Here is a 12,673-nt window from a genome sequence, read left to right on the forward strand (position 1 = left end):
AGCGCTCTTTGTCTAGCTCAGATATTGTAAACACACCAATCAGCACTCTGTGAAAATGGACCAATCAGCTCTCTGTAAAATGGACCAATTCGCTCTCTGCAAAATGGACCAATCAGCAGGATGTGGGTGGGGTCAGATAAGGGAATAGAGGCAGGCTGCCCAAGCTTCCAGCATACTGTGGAAGCTTTGTTCTTTCTCTCTTTATGATAAATCTTGCTGCTGCTCACTCTTTGGGTCCACACCTCCTTTACAAGCTGTAACACTCACTGCGAAGGTCTGCAGCTTCACTCCTGAAGCCAGTGAGACCATGAACCCACCAGGAAGAACTAACAACTCCAGACGAGCTGCCTTTAAGAGCTGAGAGCTGTAACACCATGAAGGGGTACCGCTTCACTCCTGAAGTCAGTGAGACAACGAACTCACCAGAAGAAAGAAACTGTGGACACATCTGAAGGAACAGACTCCGGACACACCATCTTTAAGAACTGTGACACTCACCGCGAGGGTCTGCAGTTTCATTCTTTAAGTCAGTGAGACCAAGAATCCACCAATTCCGGACACAAATGTATCTATAGTACAAATCACAGTAGTGGAATCTCATTTCTGTACGTTGAAGGCCAACACATGTTTAACCACTGTTGAGAGATTCCAGCCAAAGTGTCAAACGTTCTCAAGGTTAAATTGACTTTGATTGCCTTACCCAGCAGCAAATGTGGTAACAATCTGCTTAGAGAGAGGAGGTACAACGAGAAGTTGTGGGTTGGCCAGCGGCTGGGAAAGAACAAGCTGTAAATTCAACAGAACTAGTTACTTCAATAGGACTTCCTAGTTCTAAATTACGAAAGATTCGTGTAGCCATCAGAGTTCAGTTAATAAAAACAGAAGTTACCCCTTGCATTCTAAGTTCGAAGGATTACAGTAAAGGAAACTAAAGATTTAAACAATCATTGGGAAGGTTGGGGAGCTAAGGTCAGGAAAATTGGTACATTCAATCTCAAACTAAAGCACCAAAGGTGTGGTTCTCAAAAACTCTTCCAAAGGGTGGTGTAATTCTCAAGACTCTCTGGAATGTTCTCACTCATTTCAGCTGCTGTGGATTCGGGGTGTGCCCTCAAAATTCACATGTTGAAGCCTTAACCCTGCAATGTGATGGTTTTTAATGTGGGGCCTTTGGGAGATAATTAGGTTTAAATGAGATATGAGAGTGTGGCCCACATGATGGGATTAGTGTCCTTCTAAGACAACACAGCTTTCTGCCTCTCCTTCAAGTGAGGACACAGTAAGAAGGCAGCCATCTGTAAGCCAGGAAGAGGGCCCTCTCCAGAGCTTGATCATGAAGGTAGCTTGATCTTGGACATCCTAGCTTCCAGAATTAGTGAAATAAATGGCTGTTGTTTAAGCCACCCAGTCTATGACATTTTGTTCTGACAGTTGGAGCAAACTAAGACAATCATCCAAGCTGCAGGGCGAGTAACATCTGTCCATGTGTCTGGCTGCTTCTTCCTGAGAAGAATAACAGCCACTGCTCTTCACATTCTAAATTTCAGTCAAGTGTTTCATGTTGATAAACTCTAACCTGGTGCCTTACAGAAAAGGCAATTTTGAAAAATATAGTTCCAATCTTATTTCTGTGATAAAGAAAGCAATTATGATGCTGTGCTAATAGCAGATAATCCAGCCAAGCCAGATGATTAAACTAGCAAACAGATAATAATAAGTGCCACACGAGTATTACAAAGTAAGTGATATGAGATTGATAATGAGATAAATGTTCTTCTGATTCGCCCACGATTTGGGATAAGCTGTGACATCGTAGAGCAGAGAACATAATTCAAACTGTGACTGATACCACTCTCTAGGCCCTTTGCACAAGGAGGATGGCTCCTTTGATAAAGCTGAAGACTTTGGTGGAACCACAAAGATGGGAGAATCTTCCAAGTCACTCTCAGAAATATCAAGGGGACAGAAGGGAAGGAAAGTTTTCAGGAAACTTGGGTCCTTCACCGGCAGGTAGTGGCAAGCACTGTCGAAACATTCATTCAAAAGTAAAATAATCCAGTTAGATTTAGTGATCCATTTAATGAATTACTCTACTCAAAAAAAAAAAAAAAAAATGAAATAAAATAACAACTTTATTGGAAATGATGGGAAATGATGCTAGAAAGATGGTTTGTGAGATGAGTAAATTTGGAGGAGCAATGAAGGGCTAGGTTAAGGAAAATAATCTTTAATCTGTAGGAAAATGGGGAACAATTTAAGATTTCTGAACCAAGGAATGGCCCAAGCCAAGCAGTATGCAATGTGAACTGAGAAAAGAACAGATTTGAGGCAGAGAAATGAAATAACAATTTGGCTATTATTTTATTAAAGTGCATGATAATCAATGTTTGACTGCAATGATAACAAGAAAAGGGCTGAAGGGATTCTTGGTCAACATTGTGATGGAAGAATCAACATAACTTAGTGATTTGAAAAATGACTTTTTCTGAACTTTAGAATGTCCATCTTCTAGTCTTAGAAACTTGTATTCATGGAAAGCAGTCACTCCTGATCTTAGATTTCAAATCCTGTTAACCACGATAGTGGCTTCATTTTTAACAGGATTCTCCTTCAAACACAAGATAGTAGCAGACTAAGCATTTAGCGTTTCCACACAGATGTTATCTCTGCTTGAGTAGGCTGAGCTTATACTTGACCATCTCTAGATCTGAATAAGGCTAATAAATTATTTTGCAATTTCTCTAATATTTTTCTGTAATTACATATGTTCTTGTTTTTTTTTTTTTTTTTTTTTTTTTTTTTTTTTTTTTAGATGGAGTCTCCCTCCATCACCCAGGCTGGAGTGCAGTGGTGCCATCTCCACTCACTGCAACCCCCGCCTCCCTGGTTCAAGCAGTTCTCCTGTCTTAGCCTCCTGAGTAGCTGGGACTGTAGGCACATGCCCCCACACCCGGCTAATTTTTGTATTTTTAGTAGAGACGGGGTTTCACCTTGTTGGTCAGCCTGCTGTCCAACTCCTGACCGCAGGCAATCCACTCGCCTTGGCCTCTCAAAGTGCCGGGATTATAGGCATGAACCACTGTGCCCCACAAAGAAATTTTTTAAATTTCTTTTTTAAATGTATGATGGTAAGAACACAGCATTAATTCTACTCTCTTAACAGATGTTTAAGTGTACAAAATAGTTTTGTTGCCTATAGGAACAATATCGTACAGCAGATCTCTAGCACTTATTCATCTTGAATAACACAATTTTACACCTATGTATTAACAACAACTCATTTTCTCTTTTACCCAGTCATTTGCAACCACTGTTCCACTCTTTGATTCTGTGAGTTTGACTGTTTTATATAACTTAATACAAGCGGAATCATGTAGTTTTTGTCCTTTTGTGACTGACTTATTTCACTTAACACAGTGTTCTTAAGGTTCATTCATGTTGTTGCATATAGCAAATTTCCTTCTTTTTGAAGGAAAAGTTAATATTCTCTTGTATGTATATAGCATCGTTTGTTTCTACTCATTCATCTGTCAGTGTACATTTTAGTTGTTTTCACATCTTGGCTATTGTGAGTAGTGCTGTAATGAACACAGTAAGAGTGCTCATATCTGTTTGAGATCCTGATTTCATTTCTTTTGGATACATAGTTAGAAGTGAGATTGCTGAATCCTATGGTAGCTCAATTTTTAATTTTTTGAGGAACCTCCATGCTATTTTCTATAGCAGCTCCACCATTTTGCATTCCCATCAACGATGTCCAAGGGTACTAATTTCTTCATATCCTTGCCAACACTTGTTAACTTTTGACTTTGGGATAGTAGCCATACTAACAGGTCTGAGGTTATATCTTGTAGTTTTTATTTGCATTTCCTTAATGATTAATTGACATTGAGCATCTTTTCATGTACCTGTATGGTCATTTTTTATGTCATTTAAAAAAAAATGTCTATTCAAGTCTTTAGCCCATTTTTAAATCAGTTTACAGGTTTTTTTTTTCTATGAAGTTGTAGAAGTTTCTTATATATTTTAGAAATTGGCCTTTTATCAAATATGTAGTTTGCAAAAAAATTGTCTCATTGTATAGGTTACGTTTTCACACTGTTAACTGTCCCCTTTGCTATGCAGAAGCCTTTTAGTTTCATGTAGTCCCACCCGTTTATTTTTGTTTTGGTTGTCTGGGCTGTAGGTGTCCATGGAACTCATTAATCAGTAAGTGGTTACTGTAGCCACTTAGCCAGACACTGTGCTAGGTGTTAGGTATGAAAACATGTAAGAGGCCTGGCCCTGGCTTTGAGGGGGCCCACATTCTACAGCCAAGCACAAAAATATATCACATAATATTGTAAATAATATAAAAGAAGTGTACTTTTAGCACAAAGATGAAAATTATCAATGAGGGCTATGGGATAATAATTTGGGAAGGTTCGACAGAGGAAGTGATTCTTAAGCTGTACCTCAAAGGAAGAATAGGATTTGTCAAATAGATAAGGTCTGAGCAAAAGAAAGCCAAGCAGCCACAAAGGCAAGAAGAAATAAAAGAATATGGATTTAGATGCAGGGCATTTGCACACCTGATAATTCACACACTTCTTGCATACATAACTCCAATTTCCATTGCTAGATAGTCCATTTTCAGATTAACTAGGGTCTAAAAAAAAAAAAAACAAACAGTTTTTTAAAATACATTAACATTTGTATGAATCTTTGAAAGCATCTGCATATTAGAAGTTTCTATTATTCAGAACCATATGAAAACCAATAGTAATTAGTTTGAGCCCACTGCAGAATTGGGACACCCTAATGCTCTATTCCAGTATTTAGATATAGGGAGACCAGCTGAGATGAAATAGGTAACAATCATAGACTATTTCAATAGAGAACAGTTTAGCTATTTTTCCATCAGATAATTTATAGTTATAGATGTAAATTATTGCTGTAGTTTTATTTTTATTCTTTTGGGTGCCATTTCTATGATGTCACATAGGAATATTATTTTAAATTTGAGGTTTACATTAAATCCAACCTTTACTTATTTTGTTTTGGTCTTTAATTGTCTGTAATTCCTTCTCCTCAGTCACCACCACCAAACCCCTAAATATTAACCTTGTTCATAATGAGTTATAGGTATTTATTTACTTTGGTTTTACATCCCTGCTTTCATTTTTTTGTGAATATCCCATTAAAATCAGATGTCACCAGAAAATTAGCGAACTCATTTTACAACCAGATTACTTTGTTTACTTTTTCCTTTCTTTTCTTTGTTTTTGTGGTCCTCTTCCTCTTTTCCTTAGTGTATTAGGGTTCTCTAGAGAGACAGAACAAATGGAATATATATATATATATATATATATATGTATGTATGTATATAAAGGAGAGTTTATTAAATATTAACTCACGTGATCACAAGGTCCCACAATAGGCCATCTGCAGGCTGAGGAGCAAGGAGAGCCAGTCTGAGTTCCAAAACTGAAGAAATTGGAATCCGATGTTCAAGGGCAGGAAACATCCAGCACTGAGGAAAGATGTAGGCTGGGAGGCTAGGCCAGTCTCTTTTCAATTTTTTTTGCCTGCTTATATTCTAGCCTTGCTGGCAGCTGATTAGATGGTGCCCAATCAGATTAAGGGTGGGTCTGCCTTCCCCAGCCCACTGACTCAAATGTTAATCTCCTTTGGCCATGCCCAACCCATTGACTCAAATGTTAATCTGCTTTGGCAACACCCACACAGACACACCCAGGATCAATACTTTGTATCCTTCAATCCAATCAAATTGACACTCAGTATTAACCATCACACTCAGAAAGTTGTTTTATGTTTAGAGTCTCTCATTCCTCTTAGGCTATGTTACATTTTAGATTCTCCGTTTATAGCACATCGTCTTTTTCCTTAGAGTTTCTCTATTTATATGGCTGTACTGTTTTTCTAGAGCTGATGCAGAAAAATGCCAGAAACTAGGTGGATTAAAACAACAGAAATTTATTTTCGCACAATTCTGGAGACTAGAAGTCCAAAATCAAGGTGTTGGCAGGACCATGATCCTTCTGAAGGGAAGTCCTTCCTTGCCTCTTTTTACCTTCTGGTGGTTTGCTAGCAATCTTTGGTAACCCTTGACCTATAGCTATATAAATCCAATCTCTGCCTCGTTTGTCAAATGGCATTCTCCATTTGTGCCTCTCTGTCTTCACACGGCTGTCTTCTTATAAGGACACTAGTCATATTGGATTAAAGATCTACCCTACTCCACTATTACCTCATCTTAACTAATTACATCTGCAAAGAACGTATTTCCAAGTAAGGTCACATTCTGAGATGCTGGGGATTAGGACTTCAACATGTCGTTTTTTGTAAGACACAATTCAATAATTACTGATATTGAGAAACAGTACAGGATGTGCTCAAAGGCAAGGGCTTTGGAATGAAAAAGCCCTGGTTCAAGGCCTTGTTCCATCACGAACTGTGACCTCGGGCCATTTCTGTAATTTTCCTATTATAAAGTAGAAATAATGACAATATCTCAGAATTTTTAGAGAATTAAATAAGTTAATACATCAGTGTGATTAGCACAGTACCTGGCATATAGCAAATGTCCAGTGAATATTAGCAATTGACATTATCTTAAGGACATAGGGGACTGTTTCTAAATATATTCAGGAATCCCTATTTTGAGTAGTATAAGATCAAAAACAGTAGGAAGTGGCAAAAGTGTCACCACCTTTAGCCTATGCTGTGTCATCTTTTGAAATTCTGGTATTTTTGGTAATGTCTGCCAAAACGATAAAGAGCAACTAGGAACACTCTGCATGGAGAACTGAGAATGTGCCACGTGAAAACTCATTCCGAGAGAAAAGGGAGCTATCAATGACCAGCTTGACTCCATATTACATTTTATTTTCAGAAGGGAAGAGTGATTCTTAGGCTAGCCTCCTGTCAGACTGTCTCTGGCCCCACACTATGAATTTCTACCTAGGTCTTAATGGCTATATATGACCCTGAGTTAATACCCACAGAGCAATGTCACTGGAAAGGGGTACAATATGCATTCTTTGGGTGATGAGTACCATAAAAGCCCTGACTTCACCACTATGCAACTTATACATGTAACAAAATTACACTTGTATCCTCTAAATTTATACAAATTAAAAATAAATAAATAGAAATAAACATTTGGAGCACAACTTGTAGTGTTTTGGTACGCATCTAACAAATTCTAAAACAAGATGATGGTGTGAGGCATTCTATCCTAAACTAGTACAAATATCTGGGGAATTTTGGAACTTTGAGGATCCTTGTAATGCCTGGTGGTCACAAAAGTATCTCTGAAGTGTCTGCTTGGTTGATGGAAACTGCAGCAGTCCCTGGGAGAAAAAAACATGAAAAGAAATCAGTAGCCTAGATAGATGTGGACGTGAGCACAGTGGTGCTTAGATTGCTTAGATTCTTTAATTGGTCCTAGCAAGAACTCTATTTGTGAAAAACGTTTATTGTATCTGTTTTATACATGAGGAAAACTAAAAGTTGAAGAGTGGTAAATATCAAGTCCAAGACCACAGAGTGAGTAGGCAGAAGAAAAATTCTAGGCGCTGAGAATTTTCTAAAAGGTTTGTTAGAAACCCTCTAGAGCAGTGGTCAGAAGTCTTTCCTGTAAAAGGCCAAATAGTAAATATTTTCAGCTTTTGGAGCTGTATGCCTTCTTTTGCAACTACTTAAACCATGTTTTGCCATCGTAACACAAAAGCAGCCATAGACATATGTACACAAATGGGCACGGCTGTGTTCCAGTGAAAGTTTATTTCCAAAACCAGAAGTCAGTCAGATTTGGCCCACAGGCCCTAGTCTGTAATCCTTGACTCCTTTTAACTGCTATGGCAAATGATTTGTTCAGTCTTATTAAAGCATCACTTATGAAAATAGCATTTAAGGCTGCATCACCATTTTATCTTCTATTGCTGTTAACCTCTCTTAAATTGGTAAGGTGTTAGTAATCTGCACTGATGTATTTCACTTAGTGCATCTAGTCGCCTCGGGTAACAGAGACAAAAACAGACCCTTGATGTGACTTTTCCATAATAGATCATTCATTTTTGCACCTCTTGCTGCACCTGTTCATCGCCTGCGTGCCACTTGCTTACACTGACCTTCATCGTTTCCCACACCTGTACCTTTTTCTTCTTAGTTATCCTCTATCTATTTTTTTCTGAAAGGTTACTTGGTTTCTGAACTTTTTACTTAAAAAAAAAATTCTGTGACATGTACTTCATTTGTTGTCTTTCCCTTCTTCTGCTCTAATTTTAACACATTTATGTATGCTTATAGCATCTGTGACTATGGCCACACATAAATTCACTTCAAATGGTTAGGACATTCAGATTTAGTGAGAAAATTATGAGTTCAATTTTATTCAAAAGTTTGGTTGCACTAATACAGAATAGAAACACTGAGAGAGAGAAACAAGATGAAACAGCACACATCTAAAGCGGAAGTAAGCTTACCACATTCCTTAAGACTATTTATTAGAACTGGAAGGAATGTAACTACGAATACATCCACCATTTTCTTTTATTTTTTTTAAAAAAGAACACACACTGGGGTCTATTGGAAGGCGAAGAGTGGGAGGAGGGAGAGGATCAGGAAAAATAACTAATGAGTAGAAGGCTTAATAATACCTGGGTGATGAAATAATCTGTACAACGAATCCCCATGACAGAAGTTTACCTATGCAACAACCTGCACATGTATTCCTGAACTTGAAAGCTTAAAAAGAAAAAGGAAAACTGAAATCAGGAAATTCAGTCATTTATTTAACTGGTTATACAGTTCTTTGGCGAGCTGATTCTAAAATCCAGATCTGCTGATTCACCATCTAAAGGATCTTTCTAACTTCATGAGACCTAAACATGTGGAACAAGACAGGAGCATTTTCAAAGCATTTCTTCTTCTGTTGATCTAACATATTGCATCATTAGTCTTGGTTCTGATCCCTCAGGTAAAATGACTGGAACCTGTTTTCTCATCTATTTTCCCGCCCCCCTCCAGTGGTTTACAAACATAAAGGTCAGAGTTGATTAGTTCTTTAAAGAGTGTTCAGTTTTAAAAATAATTTCCTCACATCAAGCATCCCTTCCCTTCGTTTTCACTAACTTGCAGCTACAAAACAGTCTCAAGGTGAGCTTTGCTGGTCTTCCTACTTGTGATGTGAGAGAAACTTCACTAAAACACAGTTCTGAAAATGCCACACTGCTGCTTACTCATAGACATTCAGAGGCTCCTTACTGCCTCCTCAGACTACAAACATTTCCTTATCTTCAAGTTTTCCTTGTTCTTTTTTCACATAAAAGCAAACCAAAACAAAGCTCTGCATCTCTCTCTCTCTACCATTATTCTTATCAAAACCCTTTCATTGGTTTGCTAGAGCTGCGGTAAGAGAGGACCCACAAACTAGGTGACTTCAAAACCAGAAAGTTATTGCTTCACAGTTCTAGAGATCAGAAGTCTGAAACCAAGGTTAGCAAATTTCCAGAAGTCTATTTGAAAGAGTTGGTTCCTTCTGAGGGTTGTGAAGGAGAATCTGTTCATACCTTTGCCTCAGTTCCTGGTGATTTGCTGGTGATGTTTGGCATTCACTGACTTATGGCAACATATATCTAAGCTTCACATGGTCTTCTCCCTGTGTCTCTCTGTCCAAATTTTCCCTTCTTATGAGGACACTAGTCCGACTAGGTTAGAGCCCACCTTAATGACTTCATCTTAGTTTGACTACATCTGCAAAGGCCTTTTCTCCAAATACAATCACTTTCTGAAGCAAGAGGAGTTATCCTTTCAACATATGACACACATGTGACTTCGCCATGAATTTGTAGACAGACACAATTCAGCCCATAACAGCCCTCTTTGTATTTCTAGGCTTTATACAGAAGCAATATCTTCCACGAAACATTTCCTACCTCTAGGCTGAGATGTTTTCCCCTGCTGAGCCTCTTAGTAACCATTCCTTCTTTCTACTTCCTGACTAGTTTCTTGAAATCAGGGATTGTATATTTCTCAATTTGTTACCCCAGAGTCTATCAAGTTGCCTGGTATTCAACAAACATCAAAAAATGTTTGCTGTAAGATGGGCACCGTGGCTCATGCCTCCTGTAATCCCAGCCTTTTGGGAAGCCAAGAAGGGCGGATCACTGGGCTCAGGAGTTTGAAACCAGCCTGGCCAACATGGCAAAATCCTGTCTGTACAATTAAAAAAAAAAAAAAAATACAAAAAGTTATCTGGGCTTAGCAGCGCAAGCCTGTAGTCTCAGCTACTTGGGAGGCTGAGGTGACAGGATGATCTGAGCCCGGGAGGTCGAGGCTGCAACAAGCTGAGATAGCACCACTGCACTCCAGCCTGGGCAACAGAGTGAGACTCTGTCTCACCAAAAAAAAAAAAAAAAAAAAAAAAAGTCTACTGGGTTGAAGAGAAGGTTTGGTCTTCTATATTCTAGTTCTGTATTCTAGAGGTGACAGGGATTTTAATGCAGGTTAAGATCCAAGCAAGGCGTCTACACTTCTAGGTCCTATTTTCACCATAGTGATGAGAAATAGTACAGTATTGATTAAGAGAATGGACTTGAATCCAAATTCTGATTTTGTCACATACGTCCATACTTTTATATCCTGACAAAATTAACCTTTCACAAATTTCCCTCAAATTTTCTCATTTATAAAGCATGACATGTAATCCCTACCCTAAAGTATTTGACTGAAAGTTGATTAAGATAATATATGCAATGTCCTAACCAGTGATAGCTAATAATATTGTTGTCTAGGACACCTAGATAACCTACTGTTATTTATAGTGCTGACAAGCTTTTTAAAGGTTTTCAAGAAGTTTTTAAAGACTTTCATATGCTTATAGATCACAGAGAAGTCTCCCTACACACAGAGAAACTATTTGAGCTTGATTCATGAAGAGGAAAAAAACAATAAGAGACACTTTATATAACCTTAAGGAAACAGTGGTCACTGCTGGTCAAGGAGAACAGATAGCAATTGTGCAGAATTAAACTACAGATCCTACCTTTGACTATTTAGTCACACCTCACAATTAGCCAGAAGAGCCATTTTCAAATATCAAGGGCAATACAAATAGAGTTATTATCATTATTCATTCTTCAAAGCAATGACCTTTACTTTGGGCTAGTTTCTTTGGCAAGGAAGTTTGGCATGAAGCTGCTAAAGTAACATTAAACAGCAAAAATCTGTTCTTGTGACTATGCTATCTTAATGGCAATTTAACAAAACACCTAATTTCAGGCTCAGAGGTAAAAATGCTTAAGCAACCCACCTGAGACTCCCAAGCGGCATATTTATCAAAACAAGTTAAAGTCACCTTCTGAATAATTATTGTGGAGGGGTTTTCACACAGCAGAGAGGCACATTTTCTGTGGATTGAACGATTGATCACTAAGTTCTAGTAACAGGTGCATCTTGCTTCTGGGGCCTTGAAACATGACAGGCTGTAGAAAGACTATTAAAATCGCTTGCTAACAAAGAAAAATCAATTGTTCTCCACAAGGAGGTGCCCTCTGGCGCAATCAATATACAATAGTACAATGCTGGGCTGTAAAGCCTGTGAACAGATTTAAGCTTTTGATTAGGTAAAAGGTGGAGAGGGGAGCTGTTTTTCATCTCTGATGGACTCAGAAAGATAAAGATATATTTTGGTATAAGTTGCATTTGGTTTTTCTTCAGTAGATCAACTTGTTAAAAGCACAGCTGGGTTTTCTTTTAGTATAATGCTTTGTAAAGTATCATCTTACCTGTTTTCAGGTCAAGGTATGTGGTAGAGAGCTGGAGTTGGAAAGGGGCATACTTATGAGACTAGTCCAAGAATCAAAATGGAAGGACAGATGGGAACAAGAACGCTATCAGTTCCATTGTCACAAGTTGAAAAGTATATAATGTCTGTTATTTTTCTGCTACATATAAGAAATATATGAGTTTATGTGGCAGTCAGGTCTTGGAACTTTTTGTGCATTTTTCTACCAACAAATCAATAATTATCTGTCATTTACAGACATGTTTCAAGAATAGAAAAATGGCATTTACAACCTCTGTATTTTCATAAAGCTTTGTCTGTGTGCCAACAATATTTGAAGCAGATACAAAACTCAAAATAAAACTCAATTCAGGCTATTCAGACAGGGGAAAAGCACACTCTCAGTAATAAAGAACTTTATGCTGAGAACATGAAGTGCTTTTTCACTCAAAGGAATGTTATAACTGAATAGTGTAGACAAAACCCATTGAACAATTGTCAGTAACTTTTTGTACTTAGAATGTGTATACATTGAACATATTTGAAATTCAATCTTTAAAAATGTTAAATGGTCTAGATTTTATAAAATCAGCAACATAATTCAGTATTTTCACAGAAAATTATATGTACTGATGGATAATTTGCATGGTGTTGGAGAATTTGTATTATTTAGAAGGTAATTTTTGTTCAATATAAATCATCTTACAAGTATCATTCACTAAAACTTCCAATCTTTTGAGTTTAACCAGATTAATCTTGTCCCTGTGAGTTTGTTTCAGCCATAGAGAAGTCAAGTAAATTGCCAGACATAAAGCCATGCAATTTTCAATCCAGGCATCTAAAATAAAGATCTGGGAGTCTGACAGGGAGTATTAGGGACTA

Source organism: Papio anubis, chromosome 4 (assembly GCF_008728515.1).
Source record: "Papio anubis isolate 15944 chromosome 4, Panubis1.0, whole genome shotgun sequence".
NCBI classification, from domain to species: domain Eukaryota; kingdom Metazoa; phylum Chordata; class Mammalia; order Primates; family Cercopithecidae; genus Papio; species Papio anubis.